Here is a 17,301-nt window from a genome sequence, read left to right as displayed (position 1 = left end):
GAAATTTCTGCTGTTTAAGCTACTCAGTCTGTGGTAGTTTGTTACAGTAAAACTAACAAACTAATACGGGGGGAAGTGCCTGTGAAGGTAGCCTACATATATGATACATTAGCAGGATCTGAGATTATCAAGTGAAACAAAGTAGGGGGAGAGAAACTTTTCCAGGGAGAGCAGCACATGCAAAATCACAGCAAAGACAGAAGGTACAGGGCATTCAGACGTCTCTAAGTGCATTTGACTGGAGGCCAGGATGGATACAAGATGGCAAGATGACCCTGGGGCTCTAAACAGAGTTCAGATCTCAGAGGGCATCAAGTGATTGCTCAATAGGAGCCACTGACTTTCTGCTGAAAGGAGAAAAAGAGTGCTTTGCTGTTGAGGATGACACACTGGTCAAGTTGAATTTCACCCTCTCTGCCTACCCCAGACCATGGTTATTATTCTCTGATTCATGGCTCACCACTCTTCTCACCTCTAATGGGGAAAAGCCCCATGGAAGAACTCAAGAAGAAAGCCACCTTACAAAGGGGCATTAATTAATTGGCAGGGAGTCTGAAGGGGTGCTAGAATAGATTGATCACAACAGATGGAGATAAGTCGCTTGAGGAAGTGAACAGCTGGATGGATCTATGTTTCTTTTCCACGATTGCAAATTTATAACAAAATTAATACAACTTATCACCAGAGATTGATAGCATTTCAGAAGCAATGAGCAACCACATGGGTGAAACATTTTATTATGTATATATGAACACAGTCATTAATTAAAACAAGTAATGCTCTTACAACTATGGAATGGATGACTGGATATGTCAACAGAATTCAGCTATAGACAAATATTATGTGATATATACAATTTAGAGTTGCGTATTTTGTAAAGTAAGTTTTGTTAACAAAGAAGACTAAGTCATATATTTTGGAAGATAAAGCATTTGATAAGGATTAAATCCATGCATTCAAGAACCATACTTTCCTGGCTCTAATTCTACTTCTACTATTTATCAGTTATTTAATCCTCCAAAAGTCACACAGACTCTCAGAGCTTCAGTTTTCAATTTTTAAAGTTAAAATAATTCTAAGTATTGTACTTTACATATATATAATATATATATATATATATTTTGTATATGCTGGGTATGGTCATGCATGTTTGTAATCCTGTTTACTTGGGAGGCTGAGACAGGAGAATCGCTTGAACCAGGGAGGTGGAGACTGCAGTGAGCCAAGATCACCTCGCTGCACTCCAGCCTGAGTGACAGAGTGAGACTCCGTCTCGAAAAAACAATTAATAATAATTATTATTAACTCATTTTAGTGATCAGGAAATTGAGGCAGAGAGTGGTTAAATAACTAGCCCAAGGTCACAGAACTATTATAGTAAATGACAAAGCTGAGATGCCAACCCACGCAATTTCTCTCCAGTGTGTATATTTTCATTATGCTCTCCAATTCCATATGATCATTAGCACCCTCATTATTATTGTAACTTCCTGGTATAGGCACACATTATCGGTTCATTAACCTACTTGAATTCCAGGTCTTTGCATTAATCCAGTCTCACCTTACACTGCCTTAAGCAGGTTGTCTCTTAAACGAGGCCCTGGTTCTCGCTCTCCTATCCAGGATTCTGGCTGGCACTTTCTGCCCTCAGTCTCAGTTCCTCTTCATAATACCTCCATCTGAATGCTCACTGGTAGCTGAATTATGGTGTCTGATAAATGCTTCTCTTGCTCAGTTCTTTAGTCTTGCTTTGGGAACATTTCCGACTTGATTCGGTCCCTTCCCTTAAAGCTTCTTTTGGGGGACACAGCTCCCCCATGACTCTGTAGCTACTTTCTCCTGATTGGCACCAGTCGACTCCTTCCAGTACAAATGTCTTTCTTCCCTCTTCTCTAATATGTAAAACTTCTTGCTTTCAGACAAGATAAGGGAGCTTTATGTAAAAATACAGGGGGAGTGAAGGTTGAGAACCTGGGCTTTGGAGTGGGGAGATTTCCATTTGAACCTCGGTCCTACCATTTATCATCCACTCTGCCATGTGGACTACACTCCTCCCTCCCTCAGGGTTGCTTTAGATATTAAGAGAGATAACATATGAAAAGGCTTTCACAAAAGTCCTAGTATACAGTAAGTGCTTAGTGAACGTTATTTTTACAATTTTAATTTTAATTGTGCTAATAGCACTATAATTTATGTTTTCAGAAATACCGTATGTAAAAGCGGCAAACAGCAAGCCATGTTTGATCATGAATTTCTGCTACTTACAACCTTCAGAAACTCCTAATTGCCTCCTAAATGGGTTTCATAAGTTGGCACCTTTTAATCTCTTTAAACATGTAGCCTCCCATCTCTCCCTTTATGCTTTATACTTTAATAATAAGTGACTTACTCTTTCTCAAAAAACACCATATATCTTTGCTCAACATAGTGTGCCATTTATTCCTAGAATCTCCACGCACTCATGTTCTCATCTAGAATGTTCCTACTAAAGCTTGTAAACCACTGCAACAAGAATCTTCCTTCCAGCCTTTTCTGAAAGCCCAACACTATCTTTCCCAATCCAAGAAGGGAGTGATCTTCTATGTGCCACCAATGTACCTTAAAAGTTTGTCTCATAGCAGATGAATTTATCACATGTTGTTCCTTCATTCTATAACTTTTACCAGGTCTGTTTCCATGCAGACTGATCTATGGTTGGATCAGTAAGTGTGTCTAATTCAGAAGCTAGTGTTAGTATGTCCAATTGCTCACAAATGTAAGTTTTGTACTCCAGTCTACCCTTATTATTAATAACGGGTATATTTTGGCTTTTATTTGCTTGAAACTTTATTTTTCAGTGAGTTTGTCATCCAGGTCATGGCAAAAGGAATGTTACCCATTTAGCTTCTCTAAAATAACTCTGATGTGTGGGCTCTGCACCTTGAGAAATGAGCAAGGTGTAAAATTTTGGAAATAAGTTATGCATGGAATGATTTTGGCTTTTGGCAGAGCTTAAACAGATGCTTGTAAACTGTGCTTTTCTAAGCACAGGCCATGCTGGCTCTTTTTTTTAATCTTAGTGACTTGCCACTTGCATTACACAGTGCAGCTGGTTTTTCATTGTGGAGTTGGCTTTACACATGTGTGGCATGATCTAGGGACTTTGAATCTTTGAATCGTTGGAATATTTTCACCATGGCATGTTACTGCAGGCTATTGTGACACTGGCCAGGGTTCTGTGCTAGCTTATGTAGAAGGATGCCCCAACAAATGGGAGTCCCAACAAATTTGGAGCCTACCTGTGGGTACAGGTCCCAGCACCATGATCTTGACCGGTACTTAGTTTATGTGCATGAAGAACAGGGACCATGCAAAGAGTAGTGACCTCAGAGTCATCAGTTAAAAGGGTCAGCTGAGGCAAGAGTTTGATTAGAGACAACATATCATCACTAAAGAACTTTTAGGCCTCAGTGGTTGAGGAATATATGCCGTGCTTAGTCTGAAAGAAAGTGAATTATGAGTGTGTTACAGAGCACAAGGGTAGTTCTAGGTTGAAATTGTTAACACCAGACCTAGGGAAGAGGCTAAATTGGCTGCCAAATTTTAGTTAGTATTCAAGTTGAGGAAGGAAATTGCAGGTCTAGAGCCAGCACCAGCGTATAAGTCTGTTCTCACACTCCTGTAAAGAATATCACCGAGACTGGGTAATTTATAAAGGGAAGAGGTTTAATTGACTTACAGTTCTGCATGGCTGGGGAGGCCTCAGGAGACTTATTATCATGGCTGAAGGTGACATAGGCATGTCTTACATGGCAGCAGATGAGAGAGAGAATTGAAGGAAGTGAAACCATCAGATCTTGTGAGAACTCACTATCACGAGGACAGCATGGGGGAAACTGCTCCTATGATCCAGTCACCTCGCACTAGGTCCATCCCTCAATACATGAGAATTATGGGGAATACAATTCAAGATGAGATTTGAGTGGGGATACAGCCAACCATATTAACCAGCTTTTCCATGGGGTCAAGTTCAACTAACTCACCCTCCCACTGTCAACACTATCTGGTGATAAATTAATTCTGCATCTCTTAATTACTTATAAGAGGGGAAATCCTCTCAAAGAAGGGATATTTTTATGTCTTAAAAATTTCAAAGATAAATGAAGGAGAAGCAGCCTTAATATTTCAGAACTGAAAAACGCTTTGTCATAAGAAAGTTTGGGGAACTCCATTTACTTCGTAGAACCCCCATTCAGCAGACAAGGAAGCCAGGAGGTTGGGAATGTTATGAGTGGAAAAGCAAGCTCAAATCCATTCTGACTTACCAGGCAGTATTTATAAGTAAATTTTATTGATATAGTAAAACAATCCAGAATATCTTGGTGAGAAAGTTTTCCAATTGAGTTAAAATTTCAATTATTAGATTTTTTAAAAATAGCATGAACTGAATGATATGCCAGCAAGGTCTCCACCAAGATATCCATCTTCATTCAGCACAATACTAAGTTTCTGCTGCAGTCTTAGGCAATACAAACGATCTGGTTGAAAATATTTTTCTCTGTGAAACCTCTTTTAGAAGCCATGATGGATTGCTCTGTTTATCTACTTCTCAGAATAAATGCCATTGCTATGATAATCTTTTCTTTAATAGTAACTTCCTGGAATTTTTTAAATAGTAAAGAACATCAGAGAGTCAATGCTAAACAAATACAACTTCTGAGACCATGAAGAAGAAAATACACCCCTTCCAATGCGAAAGAGTTTGATTTTCAAATGCTTAGAGATCACTGTCTCATCCAATGTATTGAGAATTCTTCCAACTGAGACCAAGTGGCCAAAAAATTAAATGAGTGGGAACTTTAAAATCTTTTAAATTTTAACTCACAGGTACCAGAGAAAAAAACTGATTTGAACCTTAATTCTTTGGAAGCATGATATTTAGACTTTAAGTTGCAAAATAATGTAATCTCTCTATTTTAATATTGCTCCAGTAATGTTATAGTAGCAAAAAAAAATTTTATTTAAATGTGGGTCCTCTCATTATTGATATTTTGTGATTGGAGTATAATTATGTTATCACTCAAAGTCAAAATTGTTCTCCTACTAGGCTATTTTGGCAATGTTACTTATAAAAAAATGTGAGCCAGAAAATCAAATAGAGATTACATTTTCAGCCTTAGAGTTGTTTTAACCAATGTGCTCTTCTGACCCATTTTAGAGTCTACAGGGGCTGGGGAAGGTCAGTTCAGTTCATTGATAGTTCTAAAGGGTATTCATTCCAAGAAGTATTGTTGGCATTGGATGTGGGACCGCATCTGGGAACGGGAAGAACTGGCCTGTTAAACTTGTGTTCTTTTCCCTGGGCAAGAAAAGCACAGTTCTAAGAGAACACAATGTGGAGGAAGGAAGGAGGGAAATACTTCTCCTTTCTTGTGGATTGAGATCAGTTAGTGAAACACTCTGCTTCTCTCTGTCTCATCACTCATTACATCACGGAAAAGTTACTGACTAATCTTAGAGTCCATTGGGAAGTAATAAACTACATTCTTGACACAATTTCTTTTTCTTTTTGGAGAGTCTGAAGCCTATATTGCTTTTTGTCATATATTGCACAGTTTTCTTTCCTTGAGAGCAGAGGCTTGTAAAGGGATAGCAATACCTGCAGATGGAAGAGTAAGGCTTTCTAATTTAAAGGCAGGACCCAATAGCAAAGGGTCTATCTGCATGAGAAATGTACTATGTCCTCCAAATTCTGCTTTCTCATTGATAAAGATGAGATAACTGCTTCCATCTAATGATAAGCTAGTTTATTTTTGAGAATTGTTTCTTCTGCACCATCAAACACACAGAGTAGGGAAAATTTCAGGATCTTGTGCAGAAGGAAAAGGACCTAAAATGAGTCAAAGCTTGTTATCTGGGATGGATGTGCCCACCTATGGGACAGTAAGGAGAGGGAATACAGGGTGGCCACGATTACGTGGGGTGTGATAAATCAGGATGCTCTTTGCATCTTGAAATAACTCTGAGTCAGCATCAATTGTCCTTGTGTGCCAAGCTTAAATGAGGCAATGCTGGAAATGGGGCTGACTTGTTCCATTTGTGTGTGTGTGTGTGACATCACCCCAAACTGCTGTTTAGTGAGAAACAAATCCTGAATTCATTAATGCTTTTTATTCTTGCATGTATTTCCCTACAGATCAAGTCCTGGAGAAGTTCAAGACAGTCCCCATGAGGCAGTTAATGGTGAGATAGCCTGGGACTATACAATTTTGTGAATCATGCCCAGTGAAAACACTCAAAAATGTATCAGTCACCCTTATCAATCAAGGCCTTTTTGGCTCAATTTTAAGCTTACCTAGAACAACAAGAAACTTTGTCTACCTTTGAACATGCTGAACTTCAGCTGATTGAGGTCTCCCATATTTTTCTACTGGACTGATCAATACAAAGACAAGCAGCACTATCACCTCTTTCATTGTAAACATATTTCTCTTGACTCAGCCAAGCATCCCACTAAAACCTTTCTGTGTGTCACAGTACTGATGTGTTCTCTATGTGAAGCAGAAGGAGCAATGGCGTTCTCCTGGACTGGAGTTCTAGGCTGGACAGTGATACATACTACAATATTTTTAAATTAATTTCCTGGCATGTTTAAGCCTCAGGACTTTGTTATGTAAACTGAAACATCACTGTAGTTTCATGTTGGTTATTACAAACAGCAAGACTACAACTCTGAAGCCACCCTACCCATGCTCAAGTCCTAGTTCTTCCTCTTATTAGCTCCAAAGACCTTACCCAAGTTAAATAACTACTCTATGTCTGAATCTCCTCATCAGTAAAATGGATATATCAAGTGTATTCCTATATCATAATGTTGTTCTAATAATAGATGAGAGAATAAATTTTAAGTTATTAGAGTAGTGCCTGACATATAAGTAGTGCAACACAAATGTTGTTACTAGTTTTAACAGATAAAACCCTCAAATCTTCTGTTTGGCATTGAAGACTCTGCATTAATGTATTAATCTGTTTCTTAACATCCACTGCATGTACTCTAGGGCAGGGGTCTCCAATCCCCTGGGCCATAGACTCGTACCTATCCATGGCCTGTTAGGAACCAGGACGCAGACCAGGAAACCAGTAGCAGGTGAGCGAGTGAAGTTTCATCTGTATTTCTGGCCGCTCCCTCTTACATTATCGCCTGAGCTCCACCTTCTGTTAGATCCGCCAGCCATTACCACTAGATTCTCACAGGAGCATGAATCCTATTGCAGACTGTGCATGGGAGGGGATGTAGGTTGCACGCTCCTTATGAGAATATAATGCCTGATGATCTGTCGTTGTTTCCCATCGGCCCCAGAGGAAACCGTCTAGTTGCAGGAAAGCAAGCTCAGGGCTTCCAATGATTCCACATTATGGTGAGTTGTATACTTATTTCATTGTGTATAACAGTGTAGTAATAATAGAAATAAATTGCACTATAAATGTAATGTGCTTGAATTATCCTGAAAACAGTCCCCCCATCCCAGTCTGTGGAAGAATTGTCTTCCATATAACCGGTCCCTAGTACCAAAAAAGTTGAGAACCATTGCCTCAGGGAACACAATATTTGCCAACATCGTAAGGTCAGGCCCGTGTCTAATCCATTGTTTTATTTCTAGTATCTATCCATGCTATCTATGTAAATATATATATTGAGTTGGTGAATTAATCGATGCCACACTAAAATTTACCCTTGATCTCTCTTTGTCAGAGACATTTATATTTCTGTGCCTTTATGTTCATAAATGTTACTTTCTGGGTGTTCCTCTCCCACTTCTTTCCCAATATAACTCTGACCTGTGCTTCAAGGTCTAGTTCAAATGTCATCTGTTTAATTAAGATGCTTTATCTGGAAAGGGCATCATTGTTCTGAAGTGAGAGAGAAATGAGGGGCGGAACTGTAGCAACGCTTTCCAAAATTGTGCCGGAACAGAGCCCGGCAACAGGACAATATGGGGCTTGTGTTCATCCTGAGGAAGGTTTGGGGGACTTGAGCCTTGCCCCTCAAATCTCCTTTTGATAATCCAGAAACTTTTGTTTTTGGTGCACTTATTCTTTAATAGAAAAACCTAACAGTTTCCTTGTTGCAAGTAGAGATCATAAAAATACGTTTAGAATATTTTGCTAACTTTCATGTTGGTTCTATAACTCACATTGTAAGTTACAATGTTGTATTTTATATGCCTATAGAGCTGCATGACAAGTTCTCTAAATCCTGGTCCAATCCAAATGCTTACTCTTCACTCCTCCTCTAAAGAAATTCTAGAAACATCATTGCTTGAAGATGAGGCAAAAAAAAAAAAGTTAACACAAGAAAACTGGCACTATGTTTATATATGCATTAAAACAAGAAAATGTATCTTGCTTTCACATTACTTCTTTGTCAGAAAAGCATTAAAATCATCGTTGTATAAATAAGTAAACAATGGAGGCACAGAGGTTGCAACAATTAAAAATAAAATGAAAAAATAAAATGTAACGAGTTGAGTGCAGGGCAAAAATTCTGAAACCTACTCTAATTATTACAAAGTTGGTCTTTTATTCATGGTATCTTAATGTTAATGGAAAGTAATCTGTATATTTTAATTCCATGGCCAAGATAATTTAGATGAAAGTGTTGCAAGTCCTCATTATTAATAACCACCCATGAATATTATGACAAGATTTAGTTTTTTGCCCTGTAGTTATAGTTCAGCTTCCACATTCAAGCTGGCCTTTAATTTCTTAAACCCCATTTTGGCTAGGGAGAAAAATATCAGGAAAAAAAAATACAGCCTTAAGGGAAAAAAGTATAATAATTATAGTATTAACTCACAAGAAAGCTTTGTGCTATTAATCTGGAATCTGGGCCTTTAGCCCACATATCCTTAACATAAATACCCTTTTATACAGATGAAAAGTGCAGAAAACTGAAATCTGAAAAAGTCAATTATTCCCGAGCATTCTCCAAAAGGGAGAAAAGCCAGTACTTTACGCCAACTGGCAACTTATCTGAGTCTAAAATTGAAACTTTTTTCACTGTTTAAGTTCTAGAACAGTGGTCCCCAACCTTTTTGGCACCAGGGACCAGTTTCATGGAAGACAAGTTTTCCACAGACTTATGGGTACAGGAGGATGGTTTTGGGATTAAACTGTTCCACATCAGATCATTAGGCATTCGATGCTCATAAGGAGTGTGCAACCCATATCCCTCACATGCGCACGGTGGGGTTCACACTCCCATGAGAATCTCGTGCCCTGCCGCCATTGATGTGATGGGAGGCAGAGCTCAGGTGGTAATGCTCTCCTGCCTGCCACTTACCTCCTGCTGTGCAGCCCAGTTCCTAACAGACCGTAGACCCACACCAGTCCATGACTCGGGGGTTGGGGACTCCTGATCTAGAAGGTATCAGCATGATAATATCCTTTTGAATTCATTTATACACTGAAAGCTTATTATATTGCAGCTACTGTTTCAAATACATGGCATAAGAGTCCTCACGTCCATGTCTTTTCTATATAATTCTAAACTCCCTGAACAGACTTTTTGGCAGAGAGGTGGAGGCCTGATCATCTGACTCCAAGGACTTCCCAGGGATTTTCAAAGTGGGCCCAAGGACAGAGAGTGAAGCCCTTTTCCAAAAGTGGCAGCTACAGGGCATGTGACTCAAGGGATGGCAATCATCATGTATTTCAGCATTTCTGGAAAGGGAGAGCATAAAATGGACATGCAAAGTCAGCAAAGACAAAGACAAGAAATATGAAGACAGCTCTTGGGTAGTTATGAAAGTACTGGGATCCTTCCAATCTATTTTTTTTCTTTTTAAATAAAATATTTCAATTTGTATTTATGCCTCTTTAAATCAAAACTTGCCTTACTTATGCAAGAGTCTAGTAGTAGGGAAGAAAAAGCACGGTATCTTGTAGTAAGTGCAATAACAGAGAAATCTAGGGCACTGTGGGAGTTTAGAAAATAATTCTCTGCAAGAGCATTGGGAAAGCAATATTTACTGGGAAGGTGTGCTAAGTGATAATTTTTTATTTTGTTTTTATGTGTATTGATTTGTTTTAACATTTTGTAGAGAAAATCTGGAGTTGTGGGTGGGAAAGCATACAACATAGGCACGCTAAGGACTTTAGGAAGAGGAGGAAATTATCAGGATAAGCCAGAGTTGAGAAAATATGAAACAAGAAAATTCATAGTGATCGACAATGGTGAAAGCAGAGGCTCATGTTGAAGAGTAAGAGGAAATAAGCCTTTAAGACACTGTATCTGAGTTCTTAGTTGTAAATACTGTAGAAAAGTATGTATTGGATCAAGCAAAATGGCTCACTTGCTTGAAATATGGGGGAATAAATCTGTGTAAGTATAGCTGATCAGCTGGTTTCCTGACAATTCTTGGATGGGTCATCCTAGTCCAGAGCATCATGGAAAATTGTCCACACAGCTTGAGTGATTAATTTAAGGGTTTACACATGTCTCAACTCAGAAATCCAAGCTCTACCCAGGACTGTTCTAACAGCAGTTCTAAAAGACTGTTGCATTGGAGGCCAGGAAAATGTGAAGCTAGGCCGTGTTTGGACACATACTCTATCATATGGAGAATATCAGCCTATAGCAGGTAAACAAGAGCCCAGCACAGAAGAAAAGGCCGAGCTACAAGAAGACAGTGCCACATTTTTTTCATTGGAATCTATGTACCCATAGGTAAGATCCACTCATCCTTCTGAAATGCCGTATTTTGATCAATTTGGCTCCAAGGGGCTTCTGTTACTTGCAATGTAAAATATACCAATTACATTCTGAAGCTGGAAAGGGTCACAGTGTGTTTGTCCTATTGGATAAATGCATATTCGCTTTGCAATTCATGTTATAAAATTGATTTAAGAGCTAGGAGACGACACAGATAACATGTGCACCAGCTTACATTGTGTCACAGATGAGAAAATTGAGAAATAAAGCAGGCAAGTAGCTTTCCCCATACAAGTTGAATTGATACCAGAGAAATCTCTTCATTAGCAATTGGTAGGTATTCTATTTCACAAGAGTATACATGTGCCATTAACTATGCATGATTGCATATGTGTACACACACACACACATATATATGCACACACAGAAGCATATATATAAATGGCAAAAATCATGTACCATATATGTTTGTTATATAGTATGTTCAGACACACATGTATAAACCTAATGTAATTAGTACTATCGACAGTGACTCACTTGACTTCAGAGTGGTTACTTTGCACAATGAGAACAGAATAAATATATATGAACTTTTGAATCACTGGGTATAGCTCATTGACCTGAAATGACACCATGGCAGAGAGGGCTTATTTCAGGGTAGAAGATCCAAATCAATTCTTCGTATAATTTTATCTATTGCTCTTTTCAATAATTTAGATGTTGTTATTTCTTTGTTTCTTTAGGTGTGTTTCCATTTTACTTTCAGGATGACACCACGAGGTCTAGGTGATTGCTTAAGCTCATTACTCAGGGTGCCATATCACTGCTGGTTAGAATATTTCTTTGGCAAGTGTTGTTACCTTACCATGTTCACCAACTTTATATAGCACACTTGGTTCAGATTTGGAAGCACTGTTTTTTTTTTCCCCCTCATTTAAGCGGCTTATGATTAGGGAGGCTGACAAGAATTTAGCATGAGTAAGCCTCTGGCAGTGAGAACAGAACTTCTTAATGCTCAGCAGTTAGCACCAAAGATATCAGCACTTGACAATGGAATTAAACTGTCTTTTGACAACAAGAGTTTATGATGACAATCTAATTGTTCTTTCTCCCAAAAATATCAGAGAGAAAACTGTCCTGTCCTAGCAGCACAAGGAATAAAGAATATCAAAATCTTACTATGTTTCATGCACCTGTTAGAAAATATTTTTTAAAATTACAAAAATTAAAAATGAAGCTCAAGGAAAATTTAAAACACTCCAAATCCAATTGAAAAAAGTATTTAGAAAAAATGAATTTTTCAAAAGCTGTAAAGACTTGATCATATAGTAGAGGAAAGAACAATAATTTTAGAATGCAATAGTCCTAGAATAAAAAACAATAATAAATCCTGGATTTATGATGTTTTTATAATTTATCAACATAATTTTCTAAGCATCAGTCACACCTCATATGTCTTAGATTAGGATTCAAAATTTGAGGCATTAGTTTAGAGCAATTATGTCCTAAAAACATACAATATCAGAGAAACATATGTATTGAAAAAGAAGGGAGGTAAGGAAAGAGGGGATGTCACCAAGTTGGTCAGTATTTGTTGTCAAGCTCAACGTATAACACAAAAGCATTCTCAGGCTCTTCCAGATGCATAAGACAACCTCTTAGAATTGAAAGATGGTTTAGGCATCATCTACCTAGTGTTTCTACAAAATTCATGTCCAATGTGTATTATTGCTGGGCAGTGACAGATCCAGTTCAAGAATTTTATCTTATATGTGAAAAAACAAAAAAATGGTAAAATAAATTGTTCAAGGTCACATGAAGTTTTTTGTCAGAACTGGTTCTAAATCAGGTCACTCTCCACTCTAAAGCCATTTTTTTTTTTTTTTTGTCTGAAGCAACGTCTTCCCAATTAATCACTCTCTGTTCTTCTTGGACTCCACATAGCATCCTAAAGAGCAAGAACAGCTCCTCTCTTATATTTATATTTATGAGGGCCCACTCTAGTGCCAACCACAGAGTAAAACATAAAGTGACTGTTGTAGGTTGAAATGTTTCCCTAAAAAGCCCATATGTTGAAGGTCCCTAATGCTTCAAAGCGTGCCTTTATTTGGAAGTAAGGTCATTGAAGATATAGCTAGGTAAGTTAAGAAGAGGCCATCCTAGAGTACAATGGAACCCTAATCTAATGTGACTGGTATTCTCATGTAAAAAGGAAATTTGGACATGAAGGTGCACACACACATACACACACACAGAACACCATATGAAGATAAAGGCAGAAATAAGAATGATGCTTCTGCACAGCAAGGAATACCTAAGACGGTTAGACAACTACCAAAAACCATGCAACGGCCATGGAATGGAATGTTATTCTGCTATATAAAAGCAGAACATTATAGAATATGTGACCACATGATGAACCTTGAGGGAATCAAGCTAACTGGAATAATATAGTCACAGAATGATAAGTGCTGTATGATCTCACTTACATGTGCAGTGTAACAAAATCAAATTCATACAGGCAGATAGTAGAATGGTGGTTACCAGGCAGGGATGGGGAGCAGGGGAAATGAGGAGCTGTAGGTCTGAGGATACAAACTGGCACTTATGTAGGGTGAGTAAGTCTAGAGGTCTAATGCATAGCAGGAGAATTATAGTTAATAATATTGTATTGAATATTAGAAATTTACTAACAGTAGATTTCAGACACTTATATCACACATACAAACAAAAAGAGTAACTATGTACACAGATGGATACGTTAGTAATCGTTTCAGTATGTGTATATATATATATTAAAACATCATATCATACACCTGAAACATATATAGCTAAACAGCAGCATAACACACATAAGAAAAATAAGCCTAGTTACATCTATCTGTATACTTTTTATGCAAAGACGCCATTGGGCATGAAACCACATAGAAATCACGTGAATAAGAGCACACTACACATAGATTTTTTGACTTTAGTTTTCTCATCTCTAAATTTGTATAATAAAATTTTACTTTCAAATTTGTTTTAATGGTTAAAAAAATGTACACATGCAAGGAGAGTTATCAGAAATGGACAGCCTCTCAAATTCTGTCAATTTTGAAATGGAAAGATGGTTCTGATCTTATTTGTGTGAATCCTGAAGCATCAAAATAATTCACATTAAATTTTTTGAGTTACTTACTCCCAATTTGATAAAACGAGTTCATAGCATTTTGGGGAATGAGCCTTGACAACTGTGTCCATCAAGAAATGCCCTCTAGTGGACGTTTTATCCCCACTCAGAGGATACTCGGGAGGATCTTTGTCTTTCATTTTTTTCTGTGGCACATTTTACAAGTTAAAAAATACATATTTTTTCAGAACAGTCATTAATACATTAATTTACTTCTTGAAATTTACTATCTTCAGATAGATTACATAGTGTTTTGATCAAATTATCTAAAACAAATACTGGTAAAATACCTACTAGTAACTCATACATCTGGATTTTATTACTGATTCCAAGGGTGACCTTCAGCAAAATCTGATTTCTTCATATTCTTTTCCTCTACTTGAAACATGAGAGTTCAAAATACCTAACATCAAGTAGTCTAGCTGGAGAAATCTCAACTTTGTATCTAATCATAGTACACTTGATTGTAAAGAGAAAACAAGAAGCCCCTTCTGTAATATTTACCTAGGTATATCCTATACATCTAGTTTCAATAAGCAGAATAATTGTTGCATATATTAAATAGTCTAATTCAAACATACTGATTTGAAAGCAAGACTCCTTTTGTATATACTGTCATGTTTTATATTTCAGGGGGAAAAGAGTGAAGATTTGAGAATCAAATTTTACCCTGGGGAGTCCCTGATATAATTCCAGTTTGCCCACTTCAGAAGATTAATCTTGAAAAACTTAGGGAAAGAAAAAATGTGTAAAGATGGCTTTAAAGAGGAAAAGGTAGAAAAATATAAATGTAGTAAAATAACAATTTAGCTACAAGAACTGAGCTACAATTTGTTATTCAGACTGTAGAAGAAGATATTTATGAGTTTAGAATATAGTCTATATTTACAATATTTGTATATTTGTTCTCTTATTCTTGTTATTTCTATTTTGATTTACTTTTATCTAATGTTATATATAATGTATGGTACCTATATATAACTTACAAAAGTGAAAAAATATATAATAAAATATTTTGGGATGCATGCTGTAAATCTGATAGTTAAACATGATCAATGAGTCTTTGAAGCCCAGAAATAAATTTATGCATTATATATACAGTAACCTGATCACTAGTAAGGATGCCAAAAAGACAAAATAGGGAAAGGAGAATATTTTCGACAAATTGTTTTGGAAAAACTAGGTACCCCCATACAAGAGAATGGATTTGGACCCTTCACATACGCTATACACAAGAGTCTACTTAAAATGGATTAAAGACAAATGTCAGACCTGAAATTATAAAACTACTGAAAAAACAATAGGGAAAAAACTATACGACATTGGTCTGGGCAATGCTTTTTTGGAATTGAACCCAAAAGCTCAGCCAACAAAAAACAAAAATAGACAAATGGAAATTCATCAAACTAAAAAGCTTCTCCACAGCCAAGTAAATAAGTAATAGAGTAAAGAAGCAACCTGTAGAATAGAAAACAAAATTTGCAAGCCACACATCTGATAAGGGATTAGTATCCAAAATATATTAGAAACTCAGAGAACTCAATAGCAAGATAACAACCTGATTACAAAAAAACTGAACAGGGGATCTAAATAGGTATTTCTCAAAAGAAGACATAACAATGGCAAACAAGTATGTAAAAAATTTCTCAACATCACTAATTAGGCAAATGCAAAGTGAAAGCACAATGAGATATTACTTCACGCCCATCAGGATGGCTATTACATATATAAAAAGACAATGTATTGGCGAAGATATGAAAAGAATTTAAACATTTTAGTACTATTGGTGAGAATGCTGACTGGTAGAGCCATTTTGGAAAACAGTAGGAAGGTTTCTCCAAATATTAAAAATAAAACTATCATATGGTCCAGCAATTCATTTTCTGTGTCTTTGTGTGTATACATACATACACACACACACAGTCAATAAATGATTGAAATAAGAATCTCAAAGAACTATTAGAATGCCCATGTTCATTGCAGCACTATTCACAACAGTCAAGATATAGAAACAAAGAAATATTACTCAGCCGTTAAAAAGAAATGAATTATACATTTGTTACAGCATGAATACAGCTGGAAGACACCATTCTAAATGAAATAGCCAGTCTCAGAAAGGCCAATACTGTAGGATTCTACTTACATGAGGTATCTACAATTTTCAAACCCAGAAAATCAGAGAAGAGAGTGGTAGTTGCCAGGGTCTGGGTTAGGGGAAGGAGGAGTTGTTATTCAAAGGTATAAAGTTTCAATTTATGCAAAATGAATCAGTTTTGCAGATTTTCTGTACAACATAGTGCCTATAGTTAACAGTACTGTATTGAGTATTTAAAAATTTGTTAAAAGAGTAGATCAGATGTTAACCATTCTTACCACACACACACACACTCACACGCAAAAGAGACATAAGAAAATTTTTGGTGGTGATGAATGCACTTCTACCTTGATTACACGAATAATATCATAGATGCATGGGCATGTCCAAACTCATCAAACTGTACAAATTAAACATGTGCAAAGTGTTTTGTTTGTTATCGATTATTCCTCAATAAAGATGAGGAAAGAATGGAAGGGAAGGGAAGGGGAGGAGAGGGGAGGGGAGGGGAGGGGAGTGAAGGGAAAGGTGGAAAGAAGGAAAACGAAATCATGTAGGTAGCATTATGTGCAGGTGAAAGTTACCAGGCTTTCGGAAGACAGGTAAGGTCTTCTCACTTGGAGATTTCTGAAAAAATAAAAAAAAAAAAAAGGAAATAAGTTTTAAGGAAATGTTAAGCAGAGTTGCACACTAATGTTACAGTTCAATGAAACTGACAGCAAATAATCAGACATACAGTCATTTCCACAATACCCAGAGTAAGATTTTTATCTGAATATTTTCTGCTCTCAGTTTATATTTTACGTGATTATCTGCAACTCTGAATTTATGTAATGATATCTTAGTCCTAATTCAACATTCTGTAGTATAAAAACAACAACAGATTGTGGCTCAGAAATAATAAAATCCTAAAAAACAAGTATGGTAAAAGGTACCCTTTATGTCCAATGGGTCATTGTAATGTAAGCCCAAGTAGGCAGATTTCACAGGTGTGGTTTGATTGACAATAGTCTTGCTCCCCCGCCCCTTTCTCTTGAGAGTAAGTGAGACTTTTTCTAGCTGCATTGTTGGTCTACATGCAGCATACTGGCTAAATTTTAGGGAAAAGTGTCCCTTCCTAGAAAAGAGAGCACAATTTGGCCTCCATGTGATACATCACCCATGATAAATATGTATGTGTGCATACTATATATATATATATAACAAACATATTTCTTGCTTAGACACATCTTATCAGACAATGTCAAATAATCGTGAGCCCTTTGATAAAATATTAAAATGTTAATCTTTAAAACGTTTATGGAAAATAGGAAGGAAAGGGAGAGGAAATAAACAACAGTA

Source organism: Macaca fascicularis, chromosome 5, assembly GCF_037993035.2.
Source record: "Macaca fascicularis isolate 582-1 chromosome 5, T2T-MFA8v1.1".
In the NCBI taxonomy this organism is placed as follows: domain Eukaryota; kingdom Metazoa; phylum Chordata; class Mammalia; order Primates; family Cercopithecidae; genus Macaca; species Macaca fascicularis.
This window is presented reverse-complemented; position numbering follows the sequence as displayed.